The sequence below is a fragment of the Camelus bactrianus genome, chromosome 3, assembly GCF_048773025.1.
Source record: "Camelus bactrianus isolate YW-2024 breed Bactrian camel chromosome 3, ASM4877302v1, whole genome shotgun sequence".
Lineage (NCBI taxonomy): Eukaryota > Metazoa > Chordata > Mammalia > Artiodactyla > Camelidae > Camelus > Camelus bactrianus.
The window spans coordinates 80,653,670-80,679,004 of record NC_133541.1 but is presented as its reverse complement, the minus strand read 5'-3'; the positions used below and the strand labels follow the sequence as shown (position 1 = coordinate 80,679,004).

General features: G+C 37.8%; 1 long non-coding RNA gene and 1 other non-coding gene across 5 annotated transcripts in view; both read left to right on the top strand.

The window, feature by feature from the left end:
• LOC141577068 (uncharacterized) overlaps positions 1-25,335 on the top strand; it is a 401,469-nt gene that overhangs the window by 104,525 nt on the left and 271,609 nt on the right. The gene's annotated exons all lie outside the window — the stretch shown is intronic.
• TRNAT-AGU (transfer RNA threonine (anticodon AGU)) lies at positions 25,179-25,252 on the top strand. The gene has a single exon. It is a non-coding gene; the product is annotated as a tRNA-Thr (tRNA).

Below are 25,335 nucleotides of genomic sequence, written 5' to 3'. Positions count from 1 at the left end.
TTTTCAAAACCTGTGGCAGGGTAAAAGTACAGCACGGAGAAACCCTCTGTGAGTTTCAGATGCATCAGAGTATAAGGAAATTGAGAGGATGCTTGTAGTGCTGAAGAGTCATTAAAGATGCCTCCACCAGGGAGAATGTTGAATTTAATAAGAGCCAAAGCGACAGCAGGGAGAATCCAAAGATGCATAAGATCAGTCTGCACAGAGAAGTGTGAGAAACATGAAAGGCCGTTGTTTTTGTCTAAAGTGTTTCCCTTCCCAGCAAATGATCCAAGGGAATATGTGGTTTCAGAGCTTCCCTTCTGTTCTCCAGCTTTTGTGACACCCCAGCAAATGCAAAGTATTGTACATGCATGAATTTCTTAGTTGAACAGGAAGAACTTGGGAGGCAGTGACAAACATTTCACAGTAACTCACTGGCATCTGAGATAGTTTTCTGAGAGAACACAAGCTCCTGTTTAGTGGATTTTCAGGGGACATCTGTGGGAGGAGCTTTCCATAGCAAATATGTACAGTTGCACCATCCCCGCAGTGCAAATGCCAGGAGACTGTGTAAAATCTGGTGCAAACCAAGAACAATTAAGGGAGAGTTAGGAAAGTTTTAAACAAATCTCATGAGCACACACCTTGTCCATGACACTGCAAGGTAATAAAATATATCATATGCGTTGTTATCAAGAAATCCCAGAGAATGAATGTAGCAGAAGGCAACTCAGAAAGGTAGCAGGTTGAGGTTAAAGCAAAGACTATCTTACATTTATGAGGCAGTAGGAAGTACCTTTTGAGAATTGCTCATCTTAAAAAATATGACAGCGTCAGTCTTTAGTGAAAAATAAAAGACAATGCAAAATACATCAATCTTCAAACCGCAAAAGAAACCTGGATATTGCTTTACTGAGAGTCTCCCCACCCCTAAATGAAATCCCAGTCACACGTCTTTACAGCCAAAGAGCCGTGCCGCTTATCTTCTTGGCTGATATATTTAGATTTTGTTCAGCACATGCTTGATGAAGTTATACTTGCCAAATTAATTCAAGTTGGCTTGAATAAGAGCTTAGTCATGTGGATCTCAAACTGGATGAAACTGATTAATAATAAATGTCAGAATTTTAAAATAATGAGTGAAATGCAAGAAATGTCAAAGAGAAGGCAGCCTTTTGACACAACCTCTTTCCTCTCCGAGCAGTGCCAAGCAGGTAGGAAGGCAGCCAGGTGAGAGGTAGCTGGAGAATGATAATTATTTTGTGAACTTGCCTTGCCTTTTTGTCTGTGTGCATGTGTGTAGGAATCATCTCTTTTCTTAGGCGCTTTAGTTTCTTGAGTTCTGTGACTGCCCCCTTGGCCCCTTTTCCATGTTGTCTACTACAGTGTCAGTATCCAGGGTGGGATCCTATCAAGCTCCCCATATCCCCAGAAATTGCCAAAGGCCTCAAGGATGCTCTGAAGATGGCCCAAGAGAAGGCTACGGTTAGCCTGTTGTGGTGGGACCATACAATGAAAGGCCCTATTTTCAATCATGACCATTGATCAGTTCTTCCCTGTCCTTTTGTTATGGCCATGTTTGTTCATCTCCTGAGCCTTTTGCTCCAAGCACAGAAAATTCACTCATAGTTGAATGGATTAACTCATCAGAGACATATTTTTCTGACATCTAGAAGAGAACAGAGGGAAGTGAGACAAGAAGTTCACAGTTGAGAGGAACAGAGCACAACTACAGTTCAGGGAGACGCATGCTATGGTAAAGGTATGCACAGGATGCCAGGGCTATGCAGGGAAAAGGGGCTTACTCCAGCCAGGAGGGCATATAAAAGGGTCAGGGTGGCTTTCTCAAGGGGGTGATGCATGAAGTGAGTTCTGCTGAAAAGTGAGAAAAGGCCTTTAGCCCCTGCTAAACACCTGGCATTTGACTGGTTGCTGGGGAAATACCAGTAAACAAGGACACATGTGGTAGGGGCAACCCAGACATGCAAGCAGGCAAGCCAACAAACAAACAAAAAAGCAAGTTCTTTAAATTCTGAAATGACTCTTGCTCTGAAACACCCTATTCTCTACAAGCAGGGATGGAAGGTGAGAGTAAACTTGCCATTTAAAAGTCGCCATTTCTTTACGTTCAAAACAGTCTCTTGTAGGTACACTCAGTCTCTTTTGGGGACCTGGTTAGCCTTTCAGAGCTTTCCTCCCCTCCCTTTCTCTTTCTTTCTTCCTATGAAGATCTGGACCCAGGTGGAATTTATTTAACCGACTGGGGTTGGAGTCGGGGTGGTGTGGCAAAGTGAGTCTGATCTAAGGAGTGCTCTTCTCTGTTGGCTTCTACTGACCTCAGTTTGTCTCATCTGGTTTCTGGGAATTGACTCCTATTATCCCTTCATCTACTGTGTACACAATGGATAGTGTTTGATCTTGGGACAGGGTTTATGTGATGATCATGTGTGTATCTCCTTCTACTGAAGAAGCATCACCTCAGCTCTTGCTAGGGATGTGCAGCCTCTGAGATCTGATTATGACTCCTTCAAATCATGACTCCTCTAGATTATGATTCCTGTACCCTTTGCAATGTGGCCATTTCGACCTTCACCTTAACAGACTCTCAGTTTCTACCCTCAGCCATCTTCTTTGCCCTCTTCCATCCCTTCCATTTGGAATATTAATCAAACTTTAAGTTCTGTCTACACAACTTGGAAGGCAGGGGAGACTTGAGGCACCTTTTTCCTTTCTATTCTGCTGTGTTGCATTCCTGTGATTTGCAGTGGAGGTTGGGGCTCAGACTCTTACTGATTTTGGCTTCATTCTGAACCTATCTGAGACTTCTATCTTCTTGACCCATTCCTCTTGGTTAGGGGGCCCAGGCATCATCTTTACCCTAGATTTTTTTCTGACGGGGGAGGTATTCAGGTTTATTTATTTGATTCTTCACTCTAGATTTGTCCTTCCATACTAGCTCCTTCCTCCAACAAGAGGAGCTCTGTATTTCTTCCATGAACACCTGGGAGCCTCCTTTGTATCATGTCCTGAATTCTGTCTGTCTATGGCTTCTGGTAAAATTCTGTTAAATCTCTAAGCTTTGCTCTTGGTGTATAAAAGGACACTTCTGAAAATTATAAAACTCTTTTTACATGGACTAAAGCCTGGCTTTAAAAATTACTGTGTCACATTGGCCCCAGAAGCTTATTTTAGAGGAACAAAAAGTTCAGATTTTTCATTGCGTTTCTACTATATCATTTCTAATGATTCCTTAAATATTATTTGCCTCAGAATTAATAGAGGGCAGTGTGCTACAAGAAAGAAGATCAACAGAGGGCCCATTAACATACTTTGCAAAGTATTTTCCTGCAACCCGGATAAATTACTGTATCTCCTTTCATTGAGTTTATATTTAGTCTAGGGAAACTAAACATATAAGATGTTTCCTGATATTGGTAAAAGCAGTTAAGATAGTACAAGAAGTAACATGATAGAGCATGACCTCATGTGGGATTGGGATTGGAGTTTCCTTCAGACTGCCTTTTGTGCTTTGTTGTTATGCATCTTAGTCTACATATATATAATACCCCATAGTTATTCTTTTATAAAGTTATTATTTATTTTTACTTTCCCTTTACAGTTACCTTTTCTTCATTGTTTACTCATTCTTTGATTTTAATGTTTCTGTCTGGAGTTTTTCCCTTATACTTAGAGTTCCCTTTACTATTCCTTTTTGAACTTGGTCTTACGATGATGACTTAGTTTGTGTTTCCCTGAAAAGTTCTTATGTTGATTTTCTTTGGGTACAGAATTTTTCTGGGTACAGATGGTCAAGCATTTTGTTTTAGCAGTTTAAATATATGATATTCCATTGTCTGATGGCTTCCATAATTTCTGCTAGGAAGTCAGTTATCTGGGTTATCTGATTTATTGGCATATACTTTCAACAGTTGTCTCTTAAAATTCTTTGCATTTCTGTGATAAAAATTGTAATGCCTCCTCTTTCATTTCAGAGTTTATTTGAATCTTGTCTTTTTTTCTTAGTCTAGCTAAAGGTTTGTCAGTTTTGTTTATCTTTTCAAAAAAACAGCTCTTATTTTTGGAGACCTTTCAATTGTTTTTCTTGTCTCTATTTCAATTCTGATTTTTCTTTTCTTCTGCTAACTTTGGGCTTTTTTTTTTCTCTTATTTTTCTGGTTTCTTGAGGTATAAATTTAGGCTATTTAAAGTCTTTCTTTTTTCTTAATACAGACATTTATCACTATAAACCTCTCAGAACTGCTTCTGCTGTCTCCCACAGGTTTTGGTGTATTATATTTCCATTTTCCTTTGTTTCGAGATTTTGATTTCCTTTTTGAATTCCTCTTTGCCCTTTTGGTCATTCAGGAGTATGTTATTTAACTTTCATATATTTGTAAAATGTCTGGCTTTCCTCCTATAATTTGTTTCTAGTTTCATACTATTGTGGCAGAAAAGATTCTTGGTATGTTTACAATCTTCTTAAATTTGCTGACACTTATTTCATGACCTATCATATCTATCCTGGAAAATGTTCCGTGCACTCTTGAGAAGAATGTGTATTCTGCTTCTGTTGGATATATGTCTGTTTGGTTTAAAGTATGGTTTAAATCCAACATTTCCTTTTTGATTTTCTGTCCGGATGATCTATCCCTATGTTGCAAGTGGAATATTGAAGTCTTCTATTATTATTGTACTGTTTTGTATTTCTCTATTCAGACCTGTTAGTATTTACTTAATAAAACTAAGTAATCCAATGTTTGGTGTGCATATATTTATGATTGTTATATGTTGATAAATTGACCCCTCTATCATTATGTAATAACTTTTTTGGGTGTCTCTTGTTACAATTTTTGATTTAAAGTCTATCTTGTCTAATAAAAAAATAACTACCTCTAGTCCTTTTTGGCTTCCACTTGCATGGAATATCTTTTCCATACCTTCACTTTGAGCCTATGGGTGTACTTAAAACTGAAATGAGTCTCTTGTAAGCAGCATATAGGTAGGTCTTATTTTTCTTTGTCCGTCTAGCCCCTCTATGCCTTTGAATTGGAGAATTCAATCCATTTACATTTAGAATAATTATTGATAGTTAAAGACTTACTGACACCATCTAATTGTTTTTTGGCCTTTGGTAATTTCCTTCTTCCTTTTTTCCTCTTTTGCTGTTTTTCTTTGTGAATGGTGACTTTTGCTGTGATATATGCTTAGAGCCTCTTCCCTTTTTTCTCTTTTGTGAAACTACAAAGATTTTTGCTTTGTGGCTACTATGATGCTTTCATAAAACATCTTATACATATTACAATCTATTTTACACTGATAACAACTTAACTTTGATCGTATACAAAAACTCTATTTTTTATTCCCTTTTTGTGTATTTCATGTGACAGTTTACCTTTTTAAATTGTGTATTCATTAACAAATTATAGTAGCTATAATTTATAGTAAATATAAAAATATAAAATATAGTAGTTATTTTTAATAGTCTTGTCATTTAACCTTATGGTATAGTTATGTGGCTAACATATCACCATGTTATACTATTAGAATGTTCTGAATTTGACTATATATTTACCTTTACCAGTATGTTTTATATTTTCATATATTTTCATACTACTCATTAGTGTCCTTGAATTTCAGCTTGAAGAATTCTTTTTAGCATTTTTTATGAGGCAGGTCTAGTGATGATGAATTCCCATGCTTATTGTTCATCTGGGGAAGTCTTTATTTCTTCTTCATTTCTGAAAGATTATTTTGCCAGATTGAATATTCTTGGTTAGCAGTTTTTTCCTTTCAGCACTTTAAATACATCTTCCCCATTTTCTCCTGGCCTGTAAGGTTTCTGCTGAGAAATCCACTGATAGCCTTATTCCTTTGTAGGCTGCAATATTCTTTTCTCTTGAATATTTTCTCTTGATGCTTTTAGGATTCTTTGTCTTTAATTATTGACAGTTTTCTTATAATGTGTCTTGGAGAGGATCCTTTTGGATTGAAATTAGCGGATGACTTCTTAGCTTCATGAACTTGGATGTCCAAACATTTCTTCATGTTTGGGAAGTTTTCAATTATTATTTCTTTAAATAAGTTTTCTACCACTTTTTCCTCTCTTATCCTTCTGAAACTCAAATTATTCACATATTGGTTCCTTTGATGGTATCCTGTAGGCTTTCTTCACTCTCTTTTATTCTTTATTGTTGTTCTCTAACTGGGTAATTTCAGAGTTCCTATCTTCTAACTCACAGATTCTTCTGTTTGGTCCATTCTGATATTGATGCTTTCTATTGCAGTTTTCATTTTATGTGTTGAATTCTTTAGCTCCAGAATTTCTGTTTGATTCTTTTTTTTTTTTTTAAATGATTTCTATCTCTTTATTAAAGTTCTTTTTTTGTGTGTGTATTGTTTACCTGATTTTGTTGAATTGTCCTTCTGTGTTTTCTTGTAGCTCACCGATTTCCTCAACAAGCAGCTATTGTGAATTCTTTATCAGGTAAATTATAGAGATGTCTCATGGGAACATTATGTCCTTGTCTTTGGTTTCACTTACTGGAAGGTTACTATGATCCTTTGGTGATATGTTTTCTTGATTTTTCACGTTTTTTGGAGTTTTGCATTGCTATCTTCACATTTGAAGTAGTTATGTCCTTCAGTTTTAACTAACTGCCATCAGGGGAGAAATACTTTTCATAGGTCCTGCTTGAGATTTTGAGGCTTTCTCAGCCATTGTATGGATACACCTGTTCCATGCTTCTAGCTTTCTGCTGTGGCAGAATTCTTACACTTCTGTGTCTTGTTCCTATAATTTACCTATCTAGCTGCTGATATGTTCTTTTGTACTTTCCTAAAGGTAACACCATAGCTTAAGTTTATGGTTTCTCCCTTGCCTACAGACCCTGGCCTGCTTTTCGCATTTACTTCCTAGTTGTCTACTGAAGCTCATTCTTGCTGTCACCCTCAGTAGCATGCTCAGGGGTCTGGTATGGAGTGAGAGGTATGTGTAGATAAGGTATGGAGAGTACTGGTAGAGTACCCATCTACCAGTTGTGGGAATCCCTAGGTGATGCTTTCCAAGTAGCTTGTGGACTGGTTTTCTAATGGAGTCCATAATGCAGCATCAAGAAACATTTTCCTTTAATGCCTTTGAGAATTTTATCTGCCAATCTCCCCTCAGTCATAGGGCATCTGAGCTGCAGGAGAGAAATGAGTCTTTTTGGCAGCAGTCAGCACAGCTAGGGAAGCCACATGTTCACTCTCTTGCTCTCCTTTTCTCTCTCACAGGAGAAATCGTAGAGCAAGAAAGTCTTGCCTAGTCCTAAGCTGTGATGCCTTGGGGAGTGGTGATACATGGAACGCCAAGCTATTCCTCTTACCTACTCCAAATTCATACTTTTTTCCTCCCATGGAGTGCTGGATCTTCTTCTCTAGAAACCTAGATTTCTACAAAGGCTCTCTTGTCTGTGGGTGACTGTCCAAGTCAATGTTCTTACTTCCTGTACAGTGGCTGAGAGGGGCTGGAACTAAGGGGCCACAGTCATTGAAGTCCCTCTGCCTATACTTGATGCACAGGTGGGTGAAACTCCTCCAGGGTCCCTTGGCGTATGGTGCCACAACTGCCACAGCCATGCTTTTATTTGTGGATAAATCCCAAATTTTTGTTTTTGGTGAGTTGTCGAAAAAGAGGGACAACCTATGTTGCCACAATGCTTACCTCTCTTCTCTGTCTTTCTTATTCTCTTTCCTCTTTTTGTAGTGGTCAAATAATGGATGTGAGGTGATATCTTATTTTTAATTTGTATTTCTCTAATGATTAGTAATGTTGAGCATCTTTTCCAAATGCTTGTTTGCAATTTGTATATCTTATTTGTTAAGAAATGTCCATTGAAATCTTTTGCCCATTGTTTTAATTAGGTTACTTGTTCTTGTGTCATTGAGTTGTAGGAGTCATTATTTATGGTAGATATTAACCCTGTGTTAGATTTATGATTTACAAATACTTTCTCCCATTTTGTAGGTTGCCTTTTCATTCTGTTAGTTGTTTTCTTTGATATATAGAAGTTTAAAAATTTGATGTAGTCCCACTTGTCTTTTTGCTTTTGTTGCCTGAGTGACTCTAGCCTTTTTGAAGCCCAAGTACACAGCTCTCCATTCAGCTACAGTAATAGGACTGGAACACATATCACTAAACACAAATAATTGATGTCTGTGCTCCATCTTCTGAAAGGCAGCATTTTGTAAGGTGCAGGCAGGGCAATCCTCTTCACCTTCCTTGGACTGCAAATACCGTTGAACTACTCAGCTATTTTTATAAGATAAAAGCAATTACCTTCACATTTGTAGTTACAGATGTTGGAGCAGTTTTGATTAGATTCCTTCAGAATAGAAAAGTTTTGGAAATGTGTGAAGAATATATAACCCTTTCTATCTCTTCTAATGTCCTGAAATTTCTTCTCTCATTATCTGTGTTTGTACACACAGTTTAGAAACATGTCAAAACTTTCAGTCAGATGAATTATTGTTATTTTTCTGAAGTTGCTAATGAAATTGAGGGCTGAGTTTCACCTGGCCATAGTTTTCCAAACTTTGTTTGTGTAATATTTATGTACCATACAAGATTTCCCTGATCTAATATTACCTCTACTATTGTTATTTTATGTAATTAAAAAATTGATTTTAGGACAGCGGCCAAGATGGCAGAGTGGAAAGAGCCTGAGCTCACCTCCTGTCATGAACACACCAAAATCACAGCTAACTACCAGGAAAGATCTTCTACAACTAAAAACATAAAGATAGAACCAAAACAAGATAAGTAGGAGGGGCAGACTCACGATGTAATCAAATCCTATACCCCTTTGGGTGGGCGACCCACAAATGAGAATAATTATATTGCAGAGTTTCTCCCAAAGGAGTATGAGTTCTGAGCCCCACATCAGGCTCCCCAGCCTGGGATTCCAGCACCAGGAGGAGGAGCCCCTAGAGTATTTGGCTTTGAAGGCTAGTGGGGCTTAATTGCAGAAATCCCACAGGACTGGGGGAAATAGGGACTTCATTCTTAAAGGATGCACATAAAATCTCACGTGCACTGGGATCAAGGGCAAAAGCAGTAGTTTCATAGGAGCCTGGGCCAGACCCAGACCTACCTACTGATCTTGGAGGGTCTCCTGGGGAGGCAGGGGACAGCTATGGCTCACCTTGGGGACATAGACACTGGTGGTGGACATACCAAGGAGTAGTCATCTGCATGAACTCACCTGGAGGCTGACATCTTGGTTGAGTCATTAGCACTAAGACTTGGCCCCACTCAACAGCCTGTAGGCTCCAGTGCTGGGATGCTTCAGGCCAAACAACTAACTGGTTGGGGACACACCCTTACCTATCCGCAGACAAGCTGCCTGAAGACTTCCTGAGCCCAAAATTGCCTCTAGACATGCTCCTGGACATTGCCCTGCCCACCAGAGGGCCAAGACCCTCCACCCACCAGTAGGCAGGCACTGGCCCCTCCCACAAGGAAGCCTACCCAAGCCTCTAGACCAGCCTCACACACTACAGGGCAGACACCAGAAGCAAAAAAACTTTTTGGTTTAATAGACATTTAAGAGGATTTTAAATGGATTCACAGAATTCTACGTAACACTTCTGAAATCATTTGTTGCAACACATTACATTAAACATATAACTGTAAAAATACAATATATGTATGACCTAAAATGACCTTGTGTGCCTCCAGAGGCATACCCACCAGTCTTCTCTCCTCCATTTTCTCACCAAGTTGCTGTAAAGGCGCTTCAAACGCAACTCCAAACTCAGGCTGCACCAATACCAATCATCCTCATCAAACTCTCCCAGTGTCTCTTATTTCAGCGTACAGTACCATCCTCCATCCAGCTGCTCAAGCTGGAAACCCAGGAATCATTCTCCCTCTACCTTACTCCACCTGCCCCCACATCCGCTATATGTAATCCATCATCAAGTCTTGTCTATTTTACCTCCTAAAATTTTACCTCTTGGATCCATCCTAGTCTGAAATAACGTTATCTTAGTCCTAGGCTGCTGCAATTGCCTCCTGACCAGTGTTCTGTGATGTTTCAGTCACCATCCAACGGCAGTAAAAACTGCAACCGGAGGGCTCATTTCAAAGAACAAAATCCTTAACAAGACCCTCCTGCATCTCTAGCCTGATTTCACTGGTATTCTCTCCCAGCCTCTTCTTTTGTACCTGCTGACCTCTCTCAACCTCTTTTGTGCTTCATACTCTGGTCATGGGGTATTTTCACATACTTATTCTTCTCCCTTCAAACCTTTTCTCTTTTATGCATACTTTAGCCCAGTTACTTCCTACTCCTTCAGGTTTCAGCTAAATTACTACCTTCTTACGGAAGCCTTTTTTGACTTCAATAACTAGGTTGAATTCACTTATTTCAGTTCTCCTACTGCTTCGACTCTACTTGATCCCACTTAGCAAAGTTGCAGTTTTACACCGTTAATGTTTAAGTCCTTCACTAGACTGCAGGGCAGGTTCTGTGACTATTTTCTCTCTTTTGTAAAACCAGTGCCTGCCATGATTCCTGGCACCTAGAATGGAGTTCATCAGTATTTTCTAAATAAATGGATGAATTCATAATGGGTTGTGAATCTGGAGTTTGAGAAAGAGATACAGGCTGCAGGATTTGCCAAGGGAAGAAATTCAATGAGAACCAAGTCTTAAATTTTCACCAAGAGCAGGTTACAAAGGCAAGGAACTGGTTGGGAAATTTTCTCCCAGCATCTCTTTAAAGATTGATTGAAACGTAATCAAACACTGAATTTGACAGATGTTTTGAAGAAAAGAGGAATGAAAGCATAAATAAAAAGACAGATACTGATCAATGAGAGTGAAGTTGAGAAATTGGAGGAAACCTGGAAGGAGAGTTGAAAAATAGGTTAGAGACAGAGTCTGTGAGTAAGAGCTGAAATGCTGGGTTTATTTAATCTGAGGAATCAATGACTGAGGTGTCATTTAGCAAATGCCCTTAATATACCACTGTGCAGACCAGAGCCAAAGAAAGTAGAATGTAATTGCATGTAGAGAGTTCTTTTTGATGAAGGAGGGTCTTCTTGTCTTTATGGATGATTGCACCATGGAAGAGACTAATAGGGAGGGCTGATGAATCGTATTTGGAGTTCCTTTAGGAGTGAAAGAGACAACCATTTATCTGGAATAAAGGCAGGGGATAAACTAGTTTCACTCTTAACTCCTTTATGTTTTTGTAATTGATGGTTTTCTCACTAAGGAATCTTTTCCTACCTTTTTTGCTCAAATCTACTCAGAAAGGCAAGATGACATTACCGTAAAGAACATGCTCCATTGCTTCCATCTTAAAAAGGAAATAAAAGGTTTCAATCGCAGGGTCCCCTTGAGCTGCCATCCTCTCTCTCTTCTCTTTTCAGGCAAAGCTCTTTAAAGATAGTCTGTGTTTGCTGACCTCACTTCTCCATTTATTCCTCTACTCTCTGGATCCTGACTCCTTCCCGCCCCTCTTCTCTGAAGCACAGACCAACACTACAAATGACACTGTCACTGGTGTATTTGAAAGAGTGTACTTTTTATTCCTAATCTTACTAAAACTTGTATGAAAAACAACACTTGACTGGTCTCTGTCTTGAAACACTCTTTTCCTTAGATTTTTTTGTTGCAATTTTTTTTATTGTAGTAAAATGTATATAACATAAACTTTGCCATTTAAACTATTTTAAAGTGTATAATTCTAGGACAGTAACTACATTCACAGTGTTGTTCAAACATTACCGTTTCCAAAATTTTCCATCATCACTCTTAACAGAAACTTTGTACCCATTGAGACAATAACTTCTTATTTTTTCTTAGATTTTGTTTTTGCTCTTTGTTTCTTTTTCTTTTTTTGGTGGTGGGAGGTAATTAAGTTTATTTATTTTTGAGGAGGTACTGGGGATTGAACTCAGGACCTCCTGCATGCTAAGCATGCACTCTACCACTTGAGCTATACATACCCTTGTCTCTTTTCTTGGATTTTTGTGACACTATACTCTTCTAGTTCCCTCTTCCCCCTCCTCTCTCTCCTGCCCGCTCCTTTTCTTCCTTCACTGGCTTCTTTTTGAGTGCCTTTGCCTTTGTCCATTGAATTAAAATACTGTCCTAGACCCTTGTCTCTTCTTACTACATATATGTTCTTTGGTTAATATTAATCTATCCTGAAGCTTCAATGAGCATCTCAAGCTCCGATCACTTTTCTGAGCCCTTTGATATAATTTCTTATCTCTTGCCACCCACCAATACTACCAGCTTTTTTTGTCCCTATATTTTATGTTGTTTTTATTTTTTTGCTTTATGTTATTGTTTTTTTTTTCATTTAGCCACATCCAGTTTGCATTAGTGAGTAGCTAAGCAAATTGAGATTGCCAGACTTTATTATCCTTCTTTACTGCAAATCTGTAAGATCTTTGAAGCATAGAAAGCACATCTTGTTCAGGACCTCCCTCTGTGAAGCCCACTGAGACCCTCATGATACACCTGTGGAAGGAGGTAAGGGAAGCGGGAAGAAATTTCCCGAGGGTGCTGGATCTTGAGTGTGTGGAGCAGGAATTTTAACTCAGGTGGTCCAGTTCCAAAGTTTATGGTTTAACTTCACCAAAGACCAATCCTTATTAAGTGAACTTAAAAACATTGGAATATATGCCATTCATAAAACACCTTTCTTTTCTTGGAGAGCTTTACATAGATCATGACTTGTGAGTGATTAACCTGATGGCTCATCGTTTTTTTCCAGTAGGAAACTGCTCAGGGTAAGGGGGGTGCTTTGTTTATTGTCTTTTTTCATCCACTTTTACTAAGATATGATTGACAAAACTTGATGTTTTTTCCTTTCCTCACCTTTGCAATTGCATTTCTCTATACTTGGCATTTCTTTCTCCCTTTGTTTGCTTTTCGTCATCTTGCTAAGATCTCAGCTTGGAGGTTGTTTCTCCGGGGTGCAGGTTTCCCAACTCCTCCTAACTTCTCTGACTGTGTTGTCATTGCCAGTCTCCCCTACTGGTCTCTAAATTCCATGACTGTACAGAAGAGAGCTATCATATTTATTGTGTATTTCCAGTCTCAGCACATAGCAAGCAGTCATTGACTATTTGATTCAGGAACAATGACTATTACTGAATGAAATTATAAAAAAGTATTGAGAACATCTAAATATCTTTATGCTGACGGATGGATACTAGAGGTTGGAGATAATTGATTCTGTCTGACCCTTGCTTTTTTGGTGTGTGATGTCAGAACACTTTACATTTTATTGAGAAACAATAAAAGTAATGACAGGGCTGTTACTGACAATTAGCTAGAAGCTTCAAAACCTTATTTGAAACTTAGCCTGATGGGTACATTAGCTTAATTGGTATTTATTGATTTAAGACAAAGTCCTATCTAGCATTGTTTAAATTGAGGTTCTGTCTTTTTTTTTTTTAATTAAAAAAAAAAAATAAAGAAACAGCTCCATGAAACAGAGTTGCCTTTGTGTTATTTATAGAGCATACAAATTTCGGAGTGCTCTTGCTCTGTGAACTACCAGAAGGAAGTTGCAATGGCTTGTTCTGATGCTGTCTGTGTTCCAGGCACTTTGGAGGATGTGTATTTGCTTTGAAATAGAGAGCCTTGGTGTGGAGAAAAGGGAACCCTCCTATACTGTTGGTGAGAATGTAGTTTGCTGTAGCCATTATGGAAAACAGTATGGAGATTCCTTAAAAAACTAAAAATAGACTTACCATATGATTCAGCAATCCCACTCCTGGGCATATATCCAGAGGAAACTCTACTTCAAAAAGATACATGCACCACAATGTTCATGCAGCATTACTTACAGTAACCAAGACATGGAAACAACTTAAATGTCCATCAACAGATGATTGGATAAAGAAGATGTGGTATACACATACATACATACATACATACATACATACATACGTACATACATACAGTGGAATACTACTCAGCCATTAAAAAGAATGAACTAATGACATTTGAAGCAACATAGATGGACCTGGAGATTATCATACTAAGTGAAGTAAGTCAGACAGAGAGAGACAAATACCATATAATATCACTTATATGTGGAATCTAAAAAGATGAGACAAATGAACTTATTTACAGAACAGAAGCAGACTCAGAGATGTAGAAAACAAACTTGTGGTTACTAGGGGGAAAAGTAGTGTGGAAGGATAAATAGGGAATTTGGGATTTGCAGATATTAACTATTAATATATTAGATAAAAAAACAGCAAGTTCCTACTGTACAGCACAGGGAACTGTATTCAATACATTGCAACAGCCCATAATGCAAAAGAATATGAAAAGGAATATATTTATATATATCTGTAACTGAATCACTGTGCTGTACACCAGAAATTCACACAACACAGTTGTAAACTGACTATACTTCAATAAAAGAAGAAAAAGAATAGAGAGCCTTGGTGTATTTCACATGGAGAGGAGTCTTGCTGAAGACCCCGCTGCACTGAGCAGGGTATGAATGGCAATATGATGTCATACGTTCTACAACATCCCATAATTGTGAAATATGTACTTCTAAGCCCCTGTTAATGGGAGTTGTATAAAAAGGGCTTGGAAGAATTTTCTAACAAAAGTCTCATAAAGCATATATATTTCAGATATTATTTTATAGCCATAAGACCTTAGCCTTCAGTTCTTTATATTTAAAATGACCTTAAGGTCATGGTGTCTTGAGATAACTTCAAATAGGTTTCATGACTGAAAAATGTATTGTTTAAATTATTTTTTATGAGATGAATCTTTAAAAAATCTTAGAAGTCAGATATTTGTAGGAATATATCTACAAATCAGTATAAAAACAAAAAAGGCAAATAAGGGAGATGAATAATTTCCAATATATAAATAATCAATGGCTAATCATACGGAAAAAATTCAGTTATATTTATAAGGCAAATGCAAATTCAGTCAAGAATAAAATTGAATTGTGAAAGATCAAAGAGATGTAAAGATATAAAAATTAAAGATAAGTTCCAGTGTTGGCAATAGTAATGGCTAGCAGTTACTGAGTGTTTATGATGTGTTAGATACAGTACTTAGTTCTTTGCTTTCACTAATGCACTTAGTATCATGAAAAATATTCGTGGTAGATGTTATGGTCAACTCAGATTTTACAGATGTGGAAACTATGGCAGAAGGATGATGAAAAATTGCCAAAGGACATGGAACTAGAAAGAGACAAGCCAGAAAGTTTGAAATGATAGCCATTATACTACACTGCTTTGTGAGCTCTTAAGTAAATAAATGCTGGTATAAATGGCTACTTGGAATGATTGTTGGTATAAATATTCTGGAAATCATATTGGTCTCATTTGGGCTAAGGAGTATGTGATTTAACTGCGGTAGATGATCGTCTCTGCTTCTCTCGCTTAAGAAACTTCTTTATATATTTTTCCTGTATCCTTTATGCTTTTCGTTCCCCTAATGCTATCACTATGACTACATCATAGAATTTTGTATCCCACCTCAACATACACCTGCCCAAGAATTCACTTTCCTGTGTACTCACCTTTGTTAATTATCATATTTCAAAGCAGTTTTATCTTAGAGTATCATTCTATCTTAAGCTCAGTTACAGCTCGGGGCTGGAAGAGTCAAGGGCCCCAGTGGACTGAACTGACCCCTCAGAAGAGATAACATTTTACAAAAGCCATACTTTACAGCTGTGCCCAGAGTCAGCTGTGGCCTGAATGATCACTGGGGCTGATAACTCAGAAAAAGGAGTACCTCTTGCTTGGGGATGGCATATTTCCAATCTCTACCTATGAAAACATCTTGATGAGACCATCTTCACCATCAAGAGCAGCATTCCTGAACTTTTTTGGCTCCTCTGCACACAGGCTGCTCCTTAGACAAAGTGCACCTCAAATAATGCGAGTTATTCCCTGCAGCTCTGCCCCATCTTTTCTACCCAAGAAGGTGTATCATATGCCTTTTCAAGCTACTCACTCTTCTCTTCCCATCGTTGCAGCCTTGTACCACCACCCGTAAGAGCATACCACCCCTGCCCGTTCCCCGACCACAGACACCTGGAGAGTTACTGCTCTAGATTAAGAGAAATACTTAGAAAACCTGACATCATCTATTTTGCCAAATCAGGAACTTCCGAAACTTAAAACAAAACAGATTTTATCTGGAGTGAGCGTGTGCTTCTCCATTTCAGGCTCCTCAAGGCCTCAAACACAGATGCATTCTGATCTGATCTCCTCTCCAGCCTCCCACCCAGCGTCTGGCACTCCCATTCCTTTGGGTGTAATTCCATTGCATTAATGACAATGTAGCCCCTGTAACTTTACTTCTAGATCTATCAACAGTACCCAAGAATATTCTCTTCAGCTATGCTTATTTGAATATTGATATGCTTTAATTTATAACAATTCTGTTAAATTACTTAACTTTATCTATAATGGGGATAATTCAAGGTGAGAAGAGTTCTCAATTACTTACCTAAGGGAGAGTTGAGTTAGCTGTAGCTCAAGGAAGGCCCACTGCTGCTTAACTCTAACGTCACTGAGAGATATTTATCTGGGAGGGGAGGGGGCAAAGGAGTGGGATGTGTTTGAACATTTTGGAAAAAAGCAGCTTCTGTATATTAAGAACAGCAGAGATTGTTTGCCTTGGAAAGTAAGAATCAGATTAAGTAAATTAAGGACTTTGTTAGAACATCAAATAGTAATCAATCAGAAACAATTACCAATAATAATCAGTTATCTAATTAAAATTCAAAATATGTGAAATTTGATGAATAAACTAGATGAACTACAGACACCCAAAGCTACTATTATAGTAAAATTAAGAAGGATGTTTTTCATTTGTAGTCCTTGTTAGTTTGATAATCAAAATGATTCATTATGATTGTAATTTGTATCTCTGATCACTACTTGATCAGGTCTTTCATACAATTATTTTTTTCAGGCTGTCCCCTCTTTTGGGAATTGTCTGTATCCTTTGCTCATGTATCTGCAGAAGTCTTGTTATTTTTCTAATCAATTTACCATCTTTGTTGCAAATATGGTTTGCTCTCTACTTCATAGTCTAGGGCACTACCTAGCACATTTGTAGGTGTTCAATAAATATTTATTTCATTGAAAAAAAGAGAACTTTTTAATATTTAGAAACAATTTTCCCCTTATATTATTTATTTTACCTAGCACATGAATTCACTGATATATTTATTACTTTAAAATGCATTCTCATTTTATTTGCACACCTCCAAAGCATTTCTTTTGGAGTTTTTGTTTTTCCAATTGTAAAGCTTTCCATGATTAATATAAGTGAGGAGAAATTTAAAATATTTCACAAGGCTGAGAGCTTCCACCAAGCAAGCAGACATATCTGAATTTGGGTTGCTCCTCTTTCTGCTAATAATAGCTCTCTGCTTTTCATGAGATGTAGGTTGTTGTGGTGCTTAAGGTGGTTGAAATTGGAATGGAATGTAATATGTTGATAACAGAAAAGGTTTTTGAAAATGATACACAATTTGTCAAAGTATTCTTATTTAGAATGGGTTTGATTCATTGAATTGCCTATGGGCTTTATAGGGGCGATAAACTACCTGAAGTTACTGCAAGTCATGCTGGTCTTTGTCATCTTTCTGTTTTCCTGGCAATGTTAGGGACCATGACTAATGAAGGACACCTCCTTGTGGAACATATTCCACCCTGCCCTGTTGAGCTCATGCCCAGTACCAAGGCCTCCAAAGGATTAGATTTCCTGATGCTGAAACACAGCCAGACCAGTCTTCCTAGGACTGCACTGCCATGGTTACTACTAGACTATCACCATGATTGGCCTTTCCTGTTTTCACCAAATAGTCACCTGTCTTTTCTCCCACAAGTACGTTTCCTGATTTTGCTCTTAAATTCAGTCTCTTGCCTTTGAATGTCTGATGAACTAGAAAAGCTGACATAGGTCCCTGAAAAACTTTAAGTCTTCTCTCTTGCATAAGCTTTAATGACCTATACACCATTCTTTATAAATGAAACCAACCCTGCTATTGATGATGGTCACTGCGACAAACAAGTCAAACCTAACCATGACGAGATTGAGTATGAGGGAGGCCAGCAGCCTTTGAAACGAATTGTCATGATCTGTTCATTCATTCACTTCTCCATTCAATAAATATTTGAGGGCTGATCATGTTATAGGCACAACACCTGTAACTGTGGCATTCCCCACAGGTTGTACGTGGCTTATGGTGGCTATTGTCAGCACCAGGAAAATGTGGGTAATGTTTTTTTCCTTCTTTCAGAGCAATAGTGAACTAGCTCAGGCCAGGACCTACTCTGTAGGATGGCTCTGGTACAGAAACATGGAAATGCTATATAATTTATGTTCACATTTTGGGTAAGGATTCTGCCTCTTTTTAAAGGTCTTGGGAGGCTTGACAAAAGCAGTAACCATATCTATCGAGAGACTTTTTTCCATGATAAGTAACGAGCCTGGAGTGTACTCATGCATTACATTTTTTGAATAATATGATTCTTAATGATGTCTTAATTTTGTAACAAGCTTGGCTTCTAAACTTTACTTCTGAACATTGTTGGAAAATTTTGGAAGAGCCAAATTATAATAAGTTTAAATTATTAATTTAAACTTTAAGTTTAACTAAGTTAATATTCAGAATTGGAAAAAGTTTTTATCACTACACAAGGTTATAAATTAAAAATGGCTAGCCTCTTCCCATTTTTTCTTACTTACACTGACTCCATTGAGTATTATTGCTAAAAATGTTACTGCTGAGACCATAAGTGTTCACTATTATTTTTATGATCTCTTTCTCTATGTAGTCATATATACATGTACATATACACATATACATATTCAAATACATGTGCATACGTACTTACTTGAGCACATGAGATTACATTGTACATTATCAAAAATTTAGTCTTTTTAACTTCAGCAACATACCATGGGCATACTTTCATGTCAGAATATACAAATATAATTGATTTCATTTAATGACAGCATAGTATTCCTAGTTTGAACAGTTCATGATTTATTTAACCATTCTCTAACTGATGGACATTTAGGTTGATTTAAATTTTTGCCTTTACTAAAAATCCTGCCATGAGCATCACTTGTGCATTTACTAATACAAGAATGTCTTTAAGATGTATTCCTAGAAGTAGAGTTGCTTGGTCAAAGTTGAGCATATTGAAAATGTTGATAGATAGTAAGGACAGACCTTAGAGATTTGGAAGTGCTTCCTTGCCTTGTCTCTCCCCCTTGAAAAGGAATTTATCCATAACAGTTTGCCAGAGCCCTCCTCTAAGCTAGCGTGTCTAAGGATAATCTGTTCTATAACAGTCAGCCAGCCAGTTCTCCTGCCTGGTACAGGAGCTTGAATTTATAAATACAGAAGGAAATATTGACTTTGCTATTACTCAAGCTGTCTTAAATTGCTTCCCAGCTATTAAAAAAGTAATTTGTTTTGTTTTCCTAGCCCAATTTCAAATGGTTTAGTGCCCTTACGTACCTTGAGAAGATTGTCTCTGACTCTAACAGCTCACCTTCCTGTTGGTCAGTTCTGGCTTCCTTTTTCTTCATTGAATCATTTTTCTCTTGCTGATTCTCTGGGATTTCATAATAAGTGATGAGTTTGCTGATGCACTGCTGGAGGTCCAAGGCTGCTAAGTATAGTTCCCCTCCTATCACTTTAACGACTTCCTAGAAACATTGTGATGGTAAAGGTACAGGCTTTCTTTAAAATAAAAGGAAAGAAAAAAATGGTACCTTTTCGGGCAGTCAGTCTTGAGTTTTCTTAACTACAACAACCCAAGTGTTGTCAAGACCTTGGTTTATTCCCTCTGCCCCTGATTTTAATATGTCTGGAATTCTCATTAAAACCAGAATGATGTTTCTGTTTATAGACATGTAGCTCAAACACATAGACTGATTTTTTAGTTACCTCATCAATTTCAGGTTAATATCCACATTGTTTTCCTCACTGGCCTTTAGCTCTCTGGAAGCATTACTGATTCCTCAGTTTCTGCCTTATATTGAATATATGTTTCTGTTAAGTGTACAGTCCCTTAGTTACATAATTTTTCTTTTACTTTGTTTTACTATAAAGGTAATACATATGTATTAGAAACCATTTAGAAAGTATGTAAATGGAATTTTTAAAGAAACCATAAATCTACTCAAGAAGATTAACTGTTAATATTTTTCCCTAGAATTTTAATTTTTTTATTTTACATAATTTAAATCATTCTATATATAAAAAATTTGTCTTGATACATGTTTAACTTTACACATTTACTTTTGAGTATTTTGGATAGTGATAAAATATACATAATATGAAATTGACCATTTAAGCCATTTTTAAGTGTACTCTTCAGTGGCATTGCGTATATTTACATTGTTGTGCTGCTATTACTGCCATCCATCCACAGAATTCTGCTCATCTTGTGAAACTGAAACTCTGCACATTAAACGAAAACTCCCCATTCCCCTCTCCCCTCAGGCCCAGGCAGCCACCATTCTACTTACTGTCTTGATGAGCTTGGTTACTCCAGGTACTTTCGTATAAGTGGAATAATACAGTATTTTTCATTTTCATTCACTTGGCATAGTGTCTTCAAGGTTCATCCCATGTTGTAGTATGTGTCAGAATTTTCCCCCTTGTTAAGGCTGAATAATATTCTGTTGTATGTACATATCACATATCTCATCTATTTATCTGTTGATGGATGCTTGGGTTGCCTCCACTTTTTGTTTGTGAATATGGGTGCAAAAATATCTCCCCTAATCCCTGATTTCAGTGCTTTTGAGCATATCTACAAAAGTCAAATTGCATGTTAAAATTTTTTGAGGAGGTGCCATACTGTTTTCTGTAGTGTCTGTACAATTTTTTTGTGTGCACCAACAATGCTTCACAAGGTTTCCAATTTATCCACATCCTCACCAACACTTGTTCTTTTCTTTTTGATAGTAGCCTTCCTAATGGGTATGAGGTGGTATCTCATTGTGGTTTTGACTTGCATTTCCCTAATGATTAGTGATACTGAGCATCTTTTCATGTGCTTATTGACCATTTATTAATCTCTGGGAAATTTTTGTTCAAGTCCTTTGCCCATTTTTTTAATTGGGTTTTTGTTTTTGTTGAGTTGTAGGAATTTTAGTGGATGTTAACCTCTTGCTCAGTCAGTTTGTGCTGCTATAACAATTTTATTGTCAGAGAAAATCTTTATTTCTCCTGAACTTTTGAAGAATAATTTCTCTGGATACAGAAGTCTAGATTAGTGGTTTTTTTTTTTTTTTTTTTTCTGTCAGCATGTTAAATATTTCATTCCACTCTCTTGCTTGTGTGATTTCTGAAGAAAAGTTGGATGCAATTCTTATCTTTGCTCCTGTCTAAGTAAAGGTGTTTTTCTTTAATCTTTGATTTCTGAAGTTTGAATATCATATGCCTAGGTGTATTTTTCTTGGCATTTATCCTGCTTGGTGTTTTCTGAACTTCCTGGATCCGGGGCTTGGTGTCTGACATTAATTATCTCAGGCCATTGAACCTGTTCTTACTCTATTCCACTCATACTGCCTTCCCTCTAGGCCTCAAGCATACCCAGTAAATTGTGTGTGGGGAGAAGGGGATGGCAAAGGAGGAATCAAGAAGTTGCATGGGGCCAGATTGTAAAAGAAGCCCTTGAATGCTACACAACTGTGTTTGAATTTTCTCATGGACTTGATGGACAGTGACAGATGGACAGTGGGAGTGACCTAATCCAACCAGTGCTTGGAGACCTAATTCTGGAATCAGTAAAGAGAATGGCCTGCATCGGTTGATACTGTGCTGACTGAATTAATTAACTTGTTTACTTTCCGAGATGTTAAATGTATAAAACCCTTTGTCGCTACTTAAAAAATAAAATTGCCATCCCTTTTTATGGGAAAGAAAGCTAGTTGGAAAGAAAGATAATAAAACAGTCAAAGAAAAAAAATAAGGATTAACTCTTCTCTGAAAAAAAAAATTAACTGAAATGATTTATCTCCAATTATTTTATATATCATTAGGTTCCCCTCCCCCCATTTAAACATTCCACCATAGTTTTAAGTAAGACCTGTGCCTTGTAAAATTGAATGATTGTATGCTTACCAAACAGAATTTAAACTTGACTCAGGACTTGTTTTTGGTAGAGGAGCAATAAAGCTGGCACTTAGGTGTTTACAACATCGTGTGCCTGTCAAGAATAAAAAAGCTGAAGCAGGCAAGCTTCTGGGAAGGCCTTTTACATCCCATCACTGACTCTTCACACGTCTTCATTCAGAACATTTATGAACAAACTTGGGAAACTCACAGTCTTCCCCTCCCAGTCAGTGTGTACATTTATGGGTCTAAATGAAGATAAAACTACTTTATGAGTGAAAATTTCCCTTCCATAAGAACTAAGACTTGGACAGCTGTTTTGTCAGTGGCATTTTACTGCTTTCCTGTATCACTGGATTTAAGTAGAAGCAAGGGGAAACAAATCTCTTCAGAGCTTGGAAACGATGCTAACCATGTTGAGAGAATAGGAAACATCAAGATTGGTTTTGCTTTTGATAAAAGGTCACTCTAATCAAATGATTTAGAGTCTGTTTTGAAGGAACATGTTATTTCTGTGAAAAAGGATTTCCCAACTAAGTTTGGAAAATATTCTACAAGTCATCCTCATAGCATAGAGATAAAAGAGAAATGCTTATTTCTTTTTTACATTCTCCAGAATAATTTTTGGTTGGGAGAAATGCTAGTCCAATCCAAAAAGAGTGCATAGTGATGTTGGTATGTGATCATTTTTATTTGTTTTTCTTTGTCAGGCCAATAAATATTTATTGTTTTGGTTTGGCTTGGATTTTGGGTTCTAAGATTCAGCTCACAATTTGAACAATCTTGTGGATCTGATGAAGTAAATCACCGAATGCTGGACCACAAGAGAACTTTTAGTAGGACTAGCAGCTGATATATCTTTTGCCCACTGGGAAAAGCCCCAGAGTCCAGGCTTTTTCTCAGCCTGCCTAACAAATGTTCACCTTCTCCCTGGGGAAGTCTAACTGTGGCCAAGGCAGCTGCAAACATCAGGACAGAAAAGTCCTCTCTGCCACTAAGAGATGGGACTACAAGTTCTTCTGTGCTTTCTTTGGGTGGATAGAGTGTCTCTATTCACAGATAGTTCAAAGAGAAGTTGTTGTCTCTCTAGAAGGATTTTATTTCATAATTATAGATCGGTAGATATTTAAAGTTAGTCAGGGTCAAAATCTTCAGGATTAGAAGGGACTTTAAAGATCATTTGATGTTGTCTCTTCTTCAACGTTCCAATTGGTTCCTCCAATAGGGAGCTCCTTGGTTCCTTGGGCTACTGCACTTATTATGACACTTAGATATTTTCTTCCTTATTTCTGTCTAAAATCTATTTTTTTAACTTTCATTCTGTTTGTCCTATTTATGCACTCTGGAGCCTGGATTAGCATCTGATATTTCAGACCAGTGCTTCTCAACTTTGACACGTTTAAGAAATTGTTACAATGCACATTCCTGGGGCCCATCCCCAGACATTCTAATCCAGTAGGTCTGAAGTTCTGCCAGAGAATTTGCATTTCTGTCATGTTCCTAGGTGCTGCTGCTGGTCTGTGGATTACCTTTGAACAGCTGATTTAGACTTTCAAGATTCCTTCTCCCTTCCTTTGGAAACTGCACCAGGTTTTTCCTCTGGGGACTAACTTGTTTCCTCCTCAGGCAGACTGGTGGGGACTGCCAGCCAAGCCTCTCCACCATCCAGTGGCCAAGAGGTGCCACAAGGTGGGCCCAAGGAACGCTGATTGTTGAGGATGTGAAACAAGGAGAAGAGAAGTAGGAGCTCCATTGCCCTGTTGACCACAACCCCTGCTTAGGTCCCTGGTCTGCCCTGTTCCGCACTGCTGCTGAGTCCAGAACGCATGCTTTCCTTCTGTTCTTTGAACTACCTCCTATCTTTTCAGTAATTGATTTTTTTTCTTCTGGTTTCACTTCAGTTTTTTCTCCCTCTTCTTTCTCTTCCTTTTCTCCCTCCTCTTTCCCTTCTTTTTACGGCGAACCTGTTAGTTTCTACTTCTTGCCACCAACAACCTGAACAGATAAAAAACTACAAAGAACACACCGGCGTCTTGACCCACATAAAGACAATCAGACTCGCTTCTCCAGACCCAGTGCCCCTGGTGCATTCCCTGGTTCTTTGTAGAGGATGTATTTTAAGTCTCCACACTCTCATGTTTTCTTTGGGTCTGTCTGCTAGTTGTCTCCCAATACTTTGCCAGTTCAATATGGCATAATCTAGACTACAGAGAGGAAGGAGATTTTTAATGTCCCTGCTATGGACACTGTACTCTGACTAATGCCATCTAAAGAAGGAAGAGAAAGAAAAAGATGGATAATTATATTTGATTAAGTGTAAACAGTGAATAGAGATCATCTAGGCACCAGAGTGGATCTTTTGTACTGAATGCTTCAGTTTATATGTGGTTCCTTCCTGACCCTTATTGCAGGGCCAGGAATATCAGACAGCTCTCACTTCTGCTGATAGGCAAGCAGGGAAATGGCCTGAAATGCAGAGAAAGCAAGGGTTTCCTTGGAGAACATGTGCTCAGGATGGCCTCGTATAAAGGAAGAGACTCAGAGCCATTACTGTGTGCTCAGGGAGTTTGTTGGCAGTTTGAAAAATAGTAGAAGTAAAAGGCTTTCCTGGGATTCTTCTTAAATGCAGACAATTACTTATGGGCTCTTTGGCCTTTGTCATTCTGGGAGCATCGGAGAAGTCTGAGAAGAGGACAGAGCTACTTAGGGACATTAGGATTTAAAACAAAAACCGAAGTATTGTTATGATTAATGCCATTTGCAGCAACCTGGATAGACCCAGAGATTATCATACTAAGTGAAATAAGTCAGATAGAGAAAGACAAGTATATGATATCACTTATATGTGAAATCTAAAAAAATGAAACAAATGAACTTATTTACAAAACAGAAACAGACTCACAGACATAGAAAACAAATTTAAAAGGGGAAAGGAGGGGAAGAGGGCTGAATATATATATAACTGAATCACTTTGCTATACACATAGAACTAATACACCATTGTAAATCAACCATAGTTCAATTAAAAAAATAAATGGAGGTGGGGGAAGGTATAGCTCAAATGGTAGAGCACATGCTTAGTATGCATGAGGTCCTGGGTTCAATCCCCAGTACCTCCTTTGAAATAAATAAATAAATAAGTAAACCTAATTACCTGCCCCCCTCGAAATAAAATAAAGTAAAACTAAGTTATTAGAAAAAA